Genomic DNA, 16,563 nt, shown 5'->3' with positions numbered 1-16,563 from the left:
TATAAAGACCTACACAAATGGACAGTGTGGCATTAGTAGTAAAGGCCATCTGGTAGCATGTTAGTGATAATGCATAGAATCCAGTGATAAATTCTCAGAAAAATGCTTTGATAATTGTGTTCGTTTATTTTGTACATAGCTTAAAATTCGTAGTCTTCATTGGTAAAATGCGTGGGAAAGTGTTCTTTAAGGACATTGGTTGGCGACTACACAAGTTATTGTGTGTATGAACATTTCCAACTATTGTTTCTTCTGTGTGAATTGAAGAGCTTTCCTGTGAGCTTGCACTCTCTCTCGTCTCTCACACACACATATGCACACAGATGTTTCAACACATGTACACAACTGTCAATCTCTCCTCCATCCTGGTGTGTAGAACACAGTATCTCAATTTTGGTGTGCAACAGAGAAATCTTGGCTTAACAATCTGATCCACTGAAAAATGTCACTTTGAAGAAGCGACACTTTCAGTCTTTGGGATGAAAAGTACATATTGTTCAGTTTAGAAATACCATGATCTTCAAAAACAAATGATTCTGCCTAGATGAGTGTGTATCAGAGATGGCAAAGTTTAGTTCAGAGATATATATAAAAGTGCATTAACTCTATTTTAAAGATATATACTTTATTTTGAAGTCAGATTTGAAGACAGCAAGACTAAGGAACAGTCAAGTGGCAAAAAGCGTGACTTGCTCAGCAGTAAAGAAGAAATAGAACATTCCAAAATTTACCTTGATTACACTAAATAGTCAGGTAGGTAATAGGGGGTGTATATTCAGAGTTTAGTCTTTAGCTATGGTTTAGATTTCAAACAGGACGATAAATGATTGAAGACTATTTATCTCTAATCCATTGGCAGTTGGCTGAAGAGGGAACCCAAATTCAGAATAAACTGAAATAATTCATATTAACAAGTTCTCCAGGTTAATTACATGCACAAAATTCTAGTAGGAGTTGGAAAGATGTAATCCAAAGACAAGGCTGGACATTTGCAATCGATAAGGGTTAAGAATGGATGTTGTATTTTAGTTTGAAACTAGAATCACATATTTAAAATATAAATATAAATCATGTATCTTAAGTGCACATATTTTAAATGAATGGACTGCTTTTATGTTTTGGGGAGAATATCAGATTTTTAGCACAAAGATATTAGGTAAATTGAACAACATTTGCTGGTCTTTTAAAACTATACTGAGTACAATAAAACATTTATGAAAGATAGACAGAGTCAATAAACAATTCAAACTAGAACAGGTAAAACTCGTAAATATGGTAAACAATTTGAGATATCAAAACTATGCAAAATTAAAAGAAATGACATTTTGCCCCTCTCAAATTAACCATATTTAAAATATACCTCTGATCAATGCTAAAAAAGGATGTAATAAAGCTGGCAAAGTTATTTAACACTGTTGACGATATAGATTGAGTCAACAATTAAGAAATACATTTTGAACTTCATTTAAAGAAATAATAACCCATTTCTGAGCAATCATCCTAAACTAAGAAAGAAATACATGTGGTGGCTTAAGGCAGCACAATATGAAATAGGAAGTCAAGAAAAGTAAAACTCCTCAGGTTAGAATCACATAATTCCAGTGAAATATTGAAAACTATTTAAGTGATTATTATGTACACCTGTAACAATCTGGAAAATGCTTCTATATTTAAAAGATCAGAAAATAAAATTGAATCAATGAAGATTAAATACCTAGAATAAATGTAACAAAAAATATGCAAGACCTATATGAGGGAAAAATTTAAATACTACTGAAAGACATAAAAGTAGATGTAAATAAATGGAAAAGTGTTCATTTCCTGTCTTAGGTGGGATGATTAAATATATAAAAGGATGTCAGAACTCCCTAAATTAATTTCTGAATTCTAGGTAGTCTCAATGAAAGTAGTAGATGAGCTGTTTATGGAGTTAGATAAGCTGATAGTAAAGTTTATTTAGACAAATAAATATGCAAAACTATCCAGGAAAATGCACACAAAACAGAAAATAAATGACCAGGGGAGTTAGCTATAATCAGATATAAAGTTTCCATAATTAAAAGTTGTGGAATAGGTACATGAACAGAGAATTAGACCAGAATAGAATAGAAAGTTCAGAAATGGACTCAAACACTTAAGGAAATTTAGTGCATGATATAGGTACATCTCAAATCTATATGGAAAAGATGGTCTCTAATAAATGGTGCCAGGACAACTGGGTAACCATTTGGATAAAATTCAATAAAGTTACATTCATGTCTCATACTACACACAAAAATAAAACCCAATTGGACAAGGGATTTAATGTAAGAAAATAAAAAAACTACGCAAATAATAGAAGAAAGCATGGATGAATTCCCTTTTGACTTTGTTATAGGAGAAGGCTTTCTATGATTCAAAATCCAAAAGCAATAAAAGAGAAAATTAATAAATGTGATTACATAAAAATTTTGCATGACAAAAACATCATAAACAGAGTCAAAAGACAATTGGGGGCTGGCCCGGTGGCCCAGTGGTTAAGTGTGCACGTTCCACTTCGTTGGCCCAGGGTTTGCTGGTTTGGATCCCGGGTGCGGACATGGCACTGCTCATCAAGCCATGCTGTGGTAGGCATTCCACATATAAAGTTAGAGGAAAATGGGCACGGATGCTAGCTCAGGGCCAGTTTTCTTCAGCAAAAAGAGGAGGATTGGCAGCAGATGTGAGCTCAGGGCTGATCTTCCTCCAAAAAATAAATAAATAAATAAATAAATAAATAAATAAATAAATTAGAGCTACAAACTTTAAAAAACAAAAGGGACGATTGACAATCCCACTTCTAGAAATCTACCCTGAGGATATACATACAAGATTATGCAAATACATATATTCAAGGTTATTCCTTCCAGCACTGTTTGTAGTTGTGAAATATTGCTAAAATCTGAATGTCCATACTTAGGAAAGCTATTAAATAAATTATGGTACATTCACCTAATGGAGCACTATGCATCTGTTAAAAATGTGTAAGATCCCTGTGGAACAATAGGGAGTGATATCCAAGATATACTAAGAAGAAAAAAATATACAGACGATAACCTAGATTATGTTACTCTTCATGTAACAAAAGAAGAGGATATAAGAAACTACGTATGTATCTTTTCACTTGAACAACAGAAATATAGGAAAGATAAACCAGAAACTACAAAGATTGATAAATTACAGGGGATGGTTGAAAGGAGTAGAAAGAAAGGGATAATAGGAATGAGACAGTAAGGATGAGGAAGAAATGGCATGACTTTGTGTATATCCTTTGTATAGCTCTGACTCTTAGAACTATTGTAATTAACCCCCTCCCTAAATTAATCAATTATTGAAATCAACCAGAATGTAAGTGGAGAACCCAAAAATGTAATAAAGCAATATCAAATGAACCTAAATGTGTTACAAATAGATTACAAAACCACACTGAAGGCATGGGGAAGGAAATAACTAACATAAATAACTTTGGAAAACAATCTGTTGACTGGATTCTCTAAGTCTCTTTTATCAAAAGAATTGTACATAAATACTAATTCCAGTTAGTAAATCTCTCTCTCACAAAGGTGTGTTTAGTTATTCTGTAACAACCTTATGTGTGTATCATATTGAACAAATAGAAACTTTTTTTAATACAATGAGAGCCCAATTTCTCACTATTGGAAAAAGAAATTACAAATAATGAAATGGAAGGCTAAAATGAACACTGTGGCATTGGATTAGAACCAGAATTATCAGTATGAAATCACACACACACATACACATTTATATATAATGTAATTATATATAATTATATATAATTATATATATATATAAGCCCTGGGAGGGATGCAACCTCCCTAACAATGAGCACAACTGGCACCCAGATCTTGGTTTCTAAAGGCCATTCTTCAGTCAAAGGAAGCAGGACTCCTTGAAGAAGTCCTGGGATAGGGAAAATAGAAGATGAGTCTGGAAAATCTTCTAGTGCCAAAAGTAAGAGCATGTTCAGAAAAGCATGAGATTTATCAAAAGGACACAAAAGCCAGCTTGAAGGGGATCCTGATGGACAAATATAAAATAATCTGAGCAAAAAAAATAAATAATAGTATTAGGCTATAATCCCTAAAATAAAGTAAATACCCATGAGCCCATACCAAACTGAATAATTGAATGAATAAATAAATATTACAGAAGGGACAGTTCTTTCTTTCTTACAAAATAATTTTATTAGTACATATGCATGTAGGAAGAAAGAGGGACATGGAATATTACCATTGGGCAAACACCACAGTAATTATTGTTGCAGACAAGATTCACCAAAAGTCACTAAAATTATTGAGCATACTTTTGAGCAGAACAGGATATTTGCATAGCCTCAAAGTATCTTCCCCAGGATATTTATCATCTTCCCCAAGATACTAAGGGAAAAATAATAATGCTACAGTGGATAAACATAGCAGATATACCTTCATCTGGATATCAAGGTGAACATCACCAGTAGCAAGAATTTATTTTACATCATGAACCCTACGATATGCTGCAATGACATGACATCGTGAACCCCATGATAAGCTGCACTGAAAAGAACACAACTTTACTTCTGTGATGTTTTTGCCACAAATGTATAACTTCATTCTAAACAAGAAAGAAAACTTCAGAGAACCCCAAGTTCAGAGACTTTCTACAACACAACTCACTAGTAATCACCGAAAGCGTCAGTCTGGAAGATAAAGAAAGACAGAGGCACTGTACGGGGGGTTTTGGGGAGATAAAGCAGGGAGAAAAAAATAAAAAACAGAAAAGATTGGCAACGGTTGTTAGCTCAGGTGCCAATCTTTAAAAAAAAAAAAACAACTAAATATGATGTGAGATCATCAATTGGATTCTGGAACATAAATAGGACATGTATAAGAATTGGTAAAATTCAAATAAAGTATATAGTTTACTTAATAGTATTGTAGCAGTGCTAATTTCCTGTGTTTGATTCTTTTAATATGATTATATAAGATGCTAATATTTGGGGACACTGAGGGAAGTGCCACAGGAATTCTTGGTATAATTTTTGCAACTTACAGAAAAGTTAAGGTCAAAACCAAAAGTTCAAATAAAGGAATCTATACCATGATTTCTCAGAACTATGGCTAACTAAATCATTGTTATTCAAAATGTGGATAACAACTTTAAAAGAATGGAAGAGTTGAAACGAGTGTAGAAATGTTGGATATTCAACGTTGGATATGAAATTTAATATTGTCTGTAATTTTGGATGTGATTTTCATATGGCCAGGTCATGTCTGACCATTGCTACTGTACTTTTTTGGTAAAGAGCAGGTACATCTACCATTAAAATCTAGGGGGGATTTTTGGAAATGCAGATGTATAATTTACAGAATCACCGTATCAGAGACTTTAAACTTGGCAGGGACCTTGGAAAAGCTTTGGCTGATATAATATTTCACAGGAATAATTAAACAATAATAATTCACCCCAGATATCCTCTAATCTCTCATACATTGCCCTTATTTTAAGCATCATTTGACTTCACTCTCTACCCTTCATTTCCTGAAATGTGTTTCATGCAACTCTTCATCTAAACCATCTCTCTAAGATGCTTCTTGTTTCTTTCAGCTTCTTCCAAACCTACTAGTAGTTGTTATATTGTAATCTGGGACTAGCTCACTAAAGCAAAAAGTGAAAATAGAGTTTAGGAGTTAACCTAGTGTTCTTTGCATTTCCATGGAGACTCCAGTGTTAGGCTACGACAGTTAATTGCTAATAGTAGAATGTCAGGCTGCCATAATGTTTGGTTGATGTAGATTTTTGAGGAGAGGATTAATTATTTCAGATTAGCCCCAAGAACCCATATATACATAATAAAAAAAGCTCACATTGCTCTCTTTTCATTGAAAATCTAATTTTTTTCAGCAAGATAGAATGGCAATTGAATGACAATTTCTTAAGGAAGAATGACTCCTGGAACATTAAAGTTTAAGTTTATAGAATCAGAAACATTCCTAAGAAAGCAAAACAAAAAAAATCAACTTAGTTTTGTTCCCTGAAAAGTAACCAGTGATTATTTTGTTTGGTAAAAATGAATGAGACATATATATAAGTGAGAGAGAAGAGTATGTTCTCATAGCTCCTTCACCCCCACCACTCACTGCATCCACTCTCCTCCCGAGATGCTCCGGTACGTTTTGTAAGTTACACCTATTTCTGAGGATGTATTCTGGGTTCTTCTCTAGTAGGTTTTGTTGACACTTGTCTACAAAGCTTTTACGAAAGTCATTTCACTGTCTGGGAGAGATCAGAAGGGAAACTGGCCTGTGTTGCTTATGGTTTGTATCAGTAAATACCCATGCTTCTGTCAGCTGCCAAACCATATACCCCCAGCTTCCGTAGCCTCCCTTTCTTTGACTGACCCTCCAACCTTACCAACTCCCTTTCCATTCCTCTGCTACAGTAAAATTAGTCTTGCTTCAGGCCTTTGGCTCTTGCCATTTCTTCTGCCAGGAATGGTCTGCTAACTCTTCCCATGGTGGGTTCTTTTCCCATCTTCAAGTTCAGCCCAAATATTATTTCTTCAGACAGGCTCTCTAGGGAACGCTCTATAAAGTAGCTCCCCGTCCTATCTTTAGAAGTAGTTTTCTATCACAAAACATTATATTGTCAAGGTTCTTGTCAATTCCAAAATCATCTATTTAGTTTTTATTTTTTTTTGATTTGGTTCCCCCAAAACAAAGTAAGCTCCATAAAAATAGAGGCCATGTCTGCTTACTCTGTTCTAGACACTGTCCTAACAACAGCTCTGTGAAGTTGAAGCTATCACTATTTCACAGTTGAAAAAAACTTTCAGATGTTAAAGGATACACCTAGGATTATACAGCTAGTGAGTAGTAGAGCCAGAATTCAAACTTAGGCAGAGAGAACTAAGCTGCTCTTTGCCACTTTATTAAACTCTAAGGATTAAATTAAATCAAGTACACAAAATACTTAGCATTGGATCTGACACATAGCACTTAATACATAACTGTTTGATCTCATAAAATCCCCAAAAATCACCCTAAGAAAAAAAAGTATAGTTTACCTCCATGTAGTAAATAAGAGAATTTGTTGGTACTCAAAGAGGGGAAATGATTTGCCCAAGGACTGCGGTGCAGATAGAGTGATCAGCTTGCCCTAGTTTGCTCAGAACTTTCCCAGGAAACTCAATCCCTGGTAAACCTGGACAACTGGTCAGCCTAGTGGAGCCCACATTGAAACCATCTGTATTTGATTCCCAAACCCTTTTATCTACCTCCCAAAATTATATGAAATAGGCTTGTACCTCTGGACCTATATTGAATTTAATTGCATTTATTGACTTTATTTGTCTTCTTTTATTAAGACTATGTTCAGCATCTCCTAGGAAACATCATATAATGGGACGTATTTGTTTTGAGACAGATGCATGGAAGCAGTCTGGAATTAAATCAGTCCTTAGAACCCTGAAAATTGTAATTTGCTAGTATGGCATTATGTGCAGAGAAGAGTTGGCCCAGCCGCGTATCCATGAGAACTACCATGCCGAAGGGAACCAGGTGCTTGCTTTATGGCTCCAGCATTTAATTGAAGCCTTTTTAGAAAGAACAAGGTGTCCTGTGAGCTCATCCAAGCCTGCTCCAGGACTTCACATAAATGAGCACAGTAACTGTAGACAATGAAGACAGCCTAATAACACTCCATCACAGTTGAATCTCAATGTCACTGTCAAAGGGACATTAGGGATGAGAAAGGTGTTCTTGGGCAAAGGATTGAGAGCTTTTACTTCTTTTCAAAAGATTGAAGAACAGAGGAGGAGGAAGCAGGGAATTATTTAAAACAATTTGTGTCTGGATATTAGCTCTCCACGCTACTTAAGTTCTTTTTTAATATCCTGGCAGAATGACTTAAAGAGTTGAAATCATTGTATTTGGAATTCTGCACCACATCTTAACTTTGATGATAAAGAATATGTTCTAAGGGCACTGAATATCCAGATCAGTTTTCCTCACTGTTTATAAGCACAGGATAACTGAAAAACCTCTGATTTGCTTATTTGAAAACTGTCAAAATTTTCTCTTTCTGAAGAATAATCAATGCAATCAGGTTCTGGAAGCTTATCTGTGAGCTGCTCTGCCTCTGTGGATTATCTCTAGCATGCAGACCTTTGTGTCACACCCTACTAACCTTGTGGACCCTGGGCTTGCTTGTGCAGAAAAAAGACTCCTTATTTTTGAAATTTACTGAAGAGTTTGGGATCCCAAGTTCAAAAGTTGGTCAGATTCTTATGAAAGATATTTAGAATAATTATATAATCACCAATCACCCAACCAATCTTTTTCAAACATTTGCTTATGTTGTTCCAGCACTTTTTAAGAACATTTTCTCTGGACTGTTAGTTCTGGGTTAGCCAAGAGATAAAGAAATGTATCATATAATTCTATGGATATTCTGAGAAAAACAGTATGATATAAGGTGTTCAAGAATATAGCCCTATAGTTAAATTAATGTGTAAATAAATATTCAAAAGTTGGGGTAACAAAGTCATGCTGTATGTTTATATCATATGGAAAAGTTTATATGTAATATGTTATTTTTGATATAAATGTACTAAAATGTATTATATAGATATAGTATACGAAGATGCATGTATGTAAAATGAAATCAAACACCATAAACATTCTCCTTAAAAATCACTTAAATCATCCAATTTACGTATGACATATTCTTCAAATGCTAATTTAATTAAGGCCCCTGAAGTATCGATTACAGTTACTTTGTATACATACACATATCACTGTTTATACTGAAGTATTCTGAATATAATATAGTAGTGTGCAGGTCAAATAATTGCTGGGAATATCAGAGAAATTCATCTCTTCAGCAAACTCTAGCAAGTCAACTGTCACTTCACTTCTTTTCTGATCTGTATGCAGACCACTATGAACCTGTCTGGAGATTTCAAAGCATTATGTATCACTCTTTCAATCTTAATTTCATCAACATCTACTGGCATTCCTCAAATTAGGAGAGACTCCTGAGAGACAAGCCTATTTCTGCACGTAAATTTCCAATGGAATCACTTGTAGCCTGTGGATTGGAATTAGGTATCTAAGGATGCTTTGCAATTCCGAAGTTCCCATATATACCAAGTTGAAATTCACCACCGCCACAGTTGAATAACAGAAGAATCTAAATAAAATTAAATCTCACTTTAAGAGGGTGATGTGAAATTCAACCTTAATCATTATCGAGGCTACCTCCCTTCATCAGAAGAAAACTGAGAAAAGATCATCTTACACAGTCCAGGACACTGGGCAAGGCTCTCCAGTCTTAGGCACAAAAGCAGAGATACATGGTCACTGTCCAAGATGGTCATGGGCCTGTCATGGATAGTATCTCCAGTATTTCCCTTGAGCAAGAGGATCTATGACCTAAGTAAAAATGTCAATCAAATGTGAATAATCTACGTATTTGAAAAACATTTAAAGAATATCAATGTTCAATATTCATATGAATGCTCAGCCTCATGTAGCAAAAAAACAAACTCTTAACCTAAGTAATTACTAAATAATTAGAACTATTTGTTCCTCGTTCTCACTCCCAAGATGAAACCTGTTTCTAGTTGACTAAGAAAATCAGCTATCCAGATCGGGGGAAGAATCAGATAGTTATACATACTATCTATGGACATTTAAATTATACCACTTTATTCCTTTGTAAAAGATGATGTAATCAACTTAAGTGTATTTTAAAAATCTTTTTCTGTTAATCTTTAATGGTTACCCCCAAACAGATTTTATTTTTAAAAAGGGAATTCTGAAAAATAAAACATTTTTCAGACATTCTTACAATTGGTGTTCAGAGCAAATTAGGAATGAGTTTTGAAGGAAAGTAAAATCGTCCCGTCCTGATTGAGGAAACAACAGGGCAGCTTACACACCGGGAAATACAGCATAATGAACTTTGTGAATGAAAGAAGACAAGACCTCGTATGATTTTCAAATTTAAAGAATGTGTTCTGGGGGCTACAAACAGATGAATCTCTGAAATGAGCAGAAAGCAGCCAGGCATGTGAACTTCACTCTCAGTAGGCAGAGAGTGATTTGAAGAGATGCAGAAAATGGCAACCCTGCCCCTTAGTAGTGATCAAACATTAGAAAAGTGTCTGGTAAATACCCAGCAGGGTAAACTAGGAAAACTACTGCACCTAAGAGTGTCACCTTGGACACTTTTGATGGAAACTTCCTTGCAGTTGGAGTCGTTCAGGAAGAGCATGATCTGAGAGGTATCAAGTGTTGGTTCTCTTATTTGTACTAGTGATGAGAAATGCAAATGGCATTTTATCTTGGACTAGACATTATATGCATTGACTTCACAACTATTAGCTTATTAGCCCTCACAACAAATTTGCAGAGTCAATGCTAATACCTCCATATCCTAATTGAAGAAACTGAAATTTAGGTTAAATGACTTGTCTCATGATCTCCCATTTCTCCAAGCTCATCATGCAAAAACGAAAAAAGAAAGGAAATACCTTCAGAAGACGAGATTTCCAACTAAGCCTTGAAAATCTTAGGATATTATTCTATGCTTGTCAAATTCCTGCGCTGTGAAATTTTTTTCTTTAAAGTCTTAATAAATAAGGTTTTCTAAGTGTCATTGAGCAGCCATGTGCTTCTTTCTATCTCAGCTATACTCATAGAAAGCCTCAGTCTTTATGGCCAAATTCAAAGTAACACTATCATTCTAGTGATAAGTTATTATAAGTTGCCCTGCTTGTAGGTAAAGCAATTAGTAGAAAATGTGCTACTTGCTAAGCCAAACCCTTTATGAAAGACTATAGAAGTAACAGCAAATAGCATGATAACTGTGATAACTGGAGGGGAAAGTAACGAATTTTAACTTACTAACTAGAGTTTTCAAATCAGCAACTTTTGGAAAAGACCAAGAATGAAGCTATTGCCCCCCAAATATGCATTTTTCATGGCTGTACAAAGGTATTTCCTAATGGCTTTTTTGAAGGACTTTACTGATTTCCACTGTTTTGGAAATGTGTGCACTCACTTTACACCAGCCTGGGGTTGATGGAAATCATTTAGAGGCTCGGAGATATCATTCTATCTATTCATATCTCAGGCAATTCTCGTAAGAGAAGTAATTCCTCTTCATGCAGTTTTTGTACATCACTTTGATACTTACAAAATGATCTCCTAAATGCTTGGCCACGCTATTCCTGGAGGAAGCGGTCAAAATAGCCTATATTTGAATTTTCCTAATAGTAAGTTCTGATATCTTTGCAGTATATTTTCCAAGCATATATATATATGTATAATGTATATATGCATAATATATGTATAATGTATAATATATATACATTTCTATAGGTATATATATTGGAAAGAATTTAGATAGATTTTCTTGTATCATTCCCCTTTCTTGTTTCAAATTGATATCAATTTTATATCGCTTTTCTACAGTTTGGAGGATGAGTTACTTATGGTTGGGAAGATAAGATCCTGAGACCTTTACAGAATTGCAAACTGAGTCAGAGCTTCCATTCTTATGCATATCATTACTGTTTTTTTTTCTTAAATCATTTATGGAGGTAATTTTTCCCAGGTTGAAGCTGCTGTTCCTCACGTAAAATATTTTAGAATTTGACGGTTTTCAGTCAGATACTACCAAGAATACAAAGCAAATTGGTTTCAAATTCCAAGTAGCCAAACTACCGTAACCTGGATTTCTGGATTCCTAGGGGGAGGGAGGAACAGATTCCCCATAGTACTCTACTTATTTATGATTATCTGTTAATTTTATGTAATTATGTATCCCAGGTTGAGAATAGAATAATTTTGTAATTGAACATACTCTGGTAAAAACAAAATAGAAAAGTGGCAGAATTTGACAGCTTTTAGGATTCCTTTTTGATTCTTCATGTCTGATCAAACCTAGGCAATAGCCATTTCCCAACTTCTATTCCAATAATATTTCATTTGAAAAAGGCAATGTCATTAGCATAATACTTTTTCCCTTGGAAGGAATTAATGGCTCCTGATTGTGGGGAGTCCCTTCACCAAAATCATCATCCATGACACCTCTGCATTTCCTTATGCCATAGACCACATCCTTGAGAATTATGTCAAACTTTCATTCCAAACATGTAAAGAATTCTTAAAACTCAACAAAAAGAAAACAGCAACCCAATTTAAGAAACAGGAAAAGATCTGAACAGATACCTCCCCAAATAAAATATACAGATGGCAAATAAGCATATGAAAAGATGCTCCACATAATATATTATTAGAGAAACCCAAATTAATACACTAATGAGATACCACTACTTGCATATTAGAATGTCCAAAATCCAGAACACTGACAACACCAAATGCTGAAAAGGAACAACAGAAACTCCCATTCATTGCTGGTGAAAATGAAAATGGTGCAGCCACTTTGGAAGACAGTTTGGTAGTTTCTTACAAAACTAAACATATTCATACAAACAATCCAGCAATCGTGCTCCTTAATATTTCCCCAAGGGAGTTGAAAATTTATGTCCACACAAAAACCTGTACATGGATGTCTATAGCAGCTGTATTCATAATTGCCAAAGCTTGGAAGCAACCAAGATGTCCTTCAGTAGGTGATGGATAAACAAACTGTACTGTATTCAGGTGATGGACTATTATTCAGTGCTAAAAAGAAATAAGCTATGAAGCCATGAAAAGACATGGAGTAAACTTAAATGCATATTACTAAGTGAAAGAAGTCAATCTGAAAAAGCTGCCTACTCTATGATTCCAACCATGTGACATTCTGGAGAAGGCAAAACTATGGAGACAGTAAAAGGATCAGTGTTTTCCAGGGAGAGGGGGAAGGGAGCAGTGAATAGGCTAAGCACAGAGGATTTTTAGGTCAATGAAACTATTCTGTATGATGCTGTAACGGTGGCTATGTGACATTTACATTTGTTAAAACCCATAAAATATGCAATACCAACAGTGAATCCTGACGTAAACTGAGGACTTGAGTGATAAAGATATGTGAAGTAGGTTCATCAATTGTAAGAAATGTACCATTCTGGTGGGGGTCATAGATAGTGGGGGATGCTGTGGGAGGCAGGTGATATATAGGAACTCTGTACTTTTCACACAATTTTGCTATAAATCTAAAACTGCTCTAAAAAATAAAGTCTATTTAAAAGGATGGAGAGAAAAAAAACACCTTCACAATATGCTTATACAAGATAGCAGTACAAGAGAATGTTACTGGCTTTTCTGTGAAGATAGGTCTTAAGAGTACATAATCTGATTCTCTAAATCCAAGTGTTTTTTAAACAGATTTATCCTTCTGTGTTGTCCTTGAGTCTTTTAAAAATTCCTTTTATTTCCTGAATCTGTGCCATAATGTGTTGAATAAATAAAGGACTAGCCTTAACAATTCAAAAATCATTGTAAATCATTAAGCATTCCAAATTATGCAACAGCAAAAATACAATAGTAGAATTTCTCTTAAGAGAACCAGGCATGAGCTATATGCATTTTGGAGCCTTTATTCTGATTATTTCTTATCCATTCCTAGTTCTCTGGCACAGAGGCAGTCAGCTTCTGCCTTTTCCTCATTTGCATTCTAATAAAGACTTGGCAATGAAAGGGAGTTTGTAGATAGAAGAAATTAGAGATTCAAGTGTATTTTTAATTTTTCCAGAAAAGGAATTTTAATACTCACCTATGGGTTTTGTCTTAAAACCTGTGCCTCTTCTAGGACTCAAATTTTTGCATTTGCTACTGCCAATATCTAGCTCCAGCCATCTCCAAAATTAGCAACTGGGTAAATTTTCTAAAACTCCTCTGACCAAAATTTACATAGTGAGTTAAAATGAAGTGAATAATTAGAGCAGTTATTTGGATACCATATTTTAGAAAAGTAAATTTTCTCTAGAGGAAAACATTGGTGACTTAAGTTGTCTCATTTTAGAGATGGCCTCTGGTATAGGATGTGGAGATCATCCCTACTGAAATGGAATTTTCCAATCCTGCTTGTGGACAGTATGATGACTGTAATTCTCATAATAGTGATAAAGATATTCCAAAAACTTGAGGGGCTTTTTGAACCCCACAAATGTAAAATAAAATTTAGCATTATTTTAATACTGAAGCATCATTGTATTTTTCTCAAATTACGAAGTGTTTTGATATATGGGACTAGAAGCTTACATAGCTAGCGAAGGGGTGGGGAAGTGAAAGTCAGGGAGACTGGTACCCGAAGTCTTAGCCTCAGTGCCAAAGCAGGTGATTCTCAGGAGCTTGCCTGAAAGTGTCTTCAGGTCTCGAAACTCTAGGAAATATCCTAATGAGTTTTATCAATCTGATATTCCAATGTGGATAATTATCAAAAGCTCAGTTGGAACACATTCTGCATCAAACATTGTCTGGCCATGCATCCCTCTACCCTTCCTTCTTTCTAGGCTTCTCAATCAACCTCCATTGCCTGCCTTTCATACACTCTAACTTAGAATCATATACATGCACAAATTCTGTGAAATGTAGCCCCCAGTTCCTCCTATGCACTGAAGAGGAAGCCTTAGAAGGAGCTGTTGGTAATGTCCAGTGAAAATAGATAGTTGAGCACATGTACCATGATCTTACTTCTCCAACAGTTATTTCTTTCACTTTGAGTATCCCAACCCAATATATCTGCATACATATTTTGAAAAGCAATTGCCAGCCTGCTGTACATGCCTGAATTACTTATTTTACTAATCCTTATAAGAATTTGGAATTTAAATTTAAATAAAGGAAGAAAGGAAGGAGGTAGGGAGGGAAGGAAGGAAAGAAAGGAAGAAAGAAGAAAGAGAAGTTTGGGTTTATTGAGCTTCTTGGATCTATAGATTAATGGCTTTAATTAAATTTGGGAAGTTTTTGGCCATTATTTCTTCAAATATTTTCCCCCTTTCATTATCTCTTCTCCTTGTGGGACTCCAATTACATATATTCATGCTTGACAGTGTTCCATAGGTCTCTAGGTTCTGTTCACGTTTCTATTGATCTATCTTCAAGTGCATTCATTCTTTTTTTTTCCTGTCCACATGAATCTACTGTTGAATCTATCTAGTGACTTTCTCACTTTAATTATTTTGCTTTTCAACTCCAAAATCTGCACTTGTTTCTTTTCTATAATTGCCATCTCGTTAATAAGAGCCTTCATTCACTGAATCATTGTCATCATACTTTCCTTTAATTCATTAAACATGGTATTCTTTAGTTATTTGTATTCCTTTGAAGTTGTTGTTTGCTAAATCCAAAATCTGGGGGCACTCAGATACAGTTTCTATTGATTTTTTTTCTCAGAGTGTGAGTCACATTTTCTTATTTCTTTGCATGGAATATTTTTGCATGTTTTTGTTGAATATTGCATATTTTAGATAATATTGACTTGTTCCCTCCTGAGGATTGTTTTTGCTTTTATTTGTTTTTCTTCATCAAATCTGTGACATCTATCTCCCCTACAGTGTGTGACTTCTGATGTTTCTACCGGTTTTCTTTTCATTATTTTGTTTTGTTTTTATTTTCAAGCATTCTTTCCTGGAGGTATTTCCGTGTCTACATAGTTTACTGTTTAGCCAAGAATTAGTTAGCAGTTATGTTCAAACAACTCAAGCTGGTTAGGCTTTCTACTATCTGCTGATAGATCTGTGTGTTTGCTGGGGAGTATATTCAAACAGGCTGTTTTAAGTTTACTCATTTTTTACTTTCCATGGCACTTTCTTATATCTCCTTTGAGCATGTGCATTGGCAACATAGGGCAGGGATGTGTGAGTGGCTTGTTTCTGCTCCGATCTCTGCTGCACTTGCACACAGCCTCTGGCTAAACTTGGATATTTAGAAGCTTATCAAACCTCCTGCCTATGTCTCACTTACTGGAACTCCTTGTTTAGTCACTAACTATTCAAATTCAAGCTAATAGAGCTGCTGGCCTTCTCTTTTCAGTTGCTGTCAAGATTGCCACTTATATTAGTCAGGGATCTCCAGAGAAACAGAGCCAAAATGACACACACACACATACACATATACATACACACATATACACATGTATATACATGTATATATTTGTATACGTAGATATATACACATATATTAAAAAAAGATTTATTATAAGGAATTGGCTCATGAAATTATGGAAGCTGAGAAGTCCCACAATCTGCCATCTTCAAGGTATCTGAGACCCTGGAAAGCCAGCAGTTAGTTCCAACCTGAGTCCAAAAGACTGAGAACCAGGAGTGCCAGTGGCGTAAGTCCTACTCTGAGGGCAGGAAAAGACCAATGTCCAGCTCAAGCAGTCAAGCAGAGAGAGAAAATTCTCCCTTCATTCACCCTTTTGTTCGATTTAGGCTTTCCTTCAATGAGTTGGAAAATGCCCACCTCCATGGGGGAGGGCAATCTGCTTTACTCAGTCTATGGATTCAAATGCCAATATCTTCCTGAAACATCCTCACACACACCCAGACATAATGTTTCACCAAATATCTGAGCATCCTGTGACCCA

This window comes from Equus caballus, chromosome 11 (genome assembly GCF_041296265.1).
Source record: "Equus caballus isolate H_3958 breed thoroughbred chromosome 11, TB-T2T, whole genome shotgun sequence".
Taxonomy (NCBI): domain Eukaryota; kingdom Metazoa; phylum Chordata; class Mammalia; order Perissodactyla; family Equidae; genus Equus; species Equus caballus.
The sequence above is the reverse complement of the archived record's forward strand: the minus strand, read 5'-3'. Positions refer to the sequence as shown.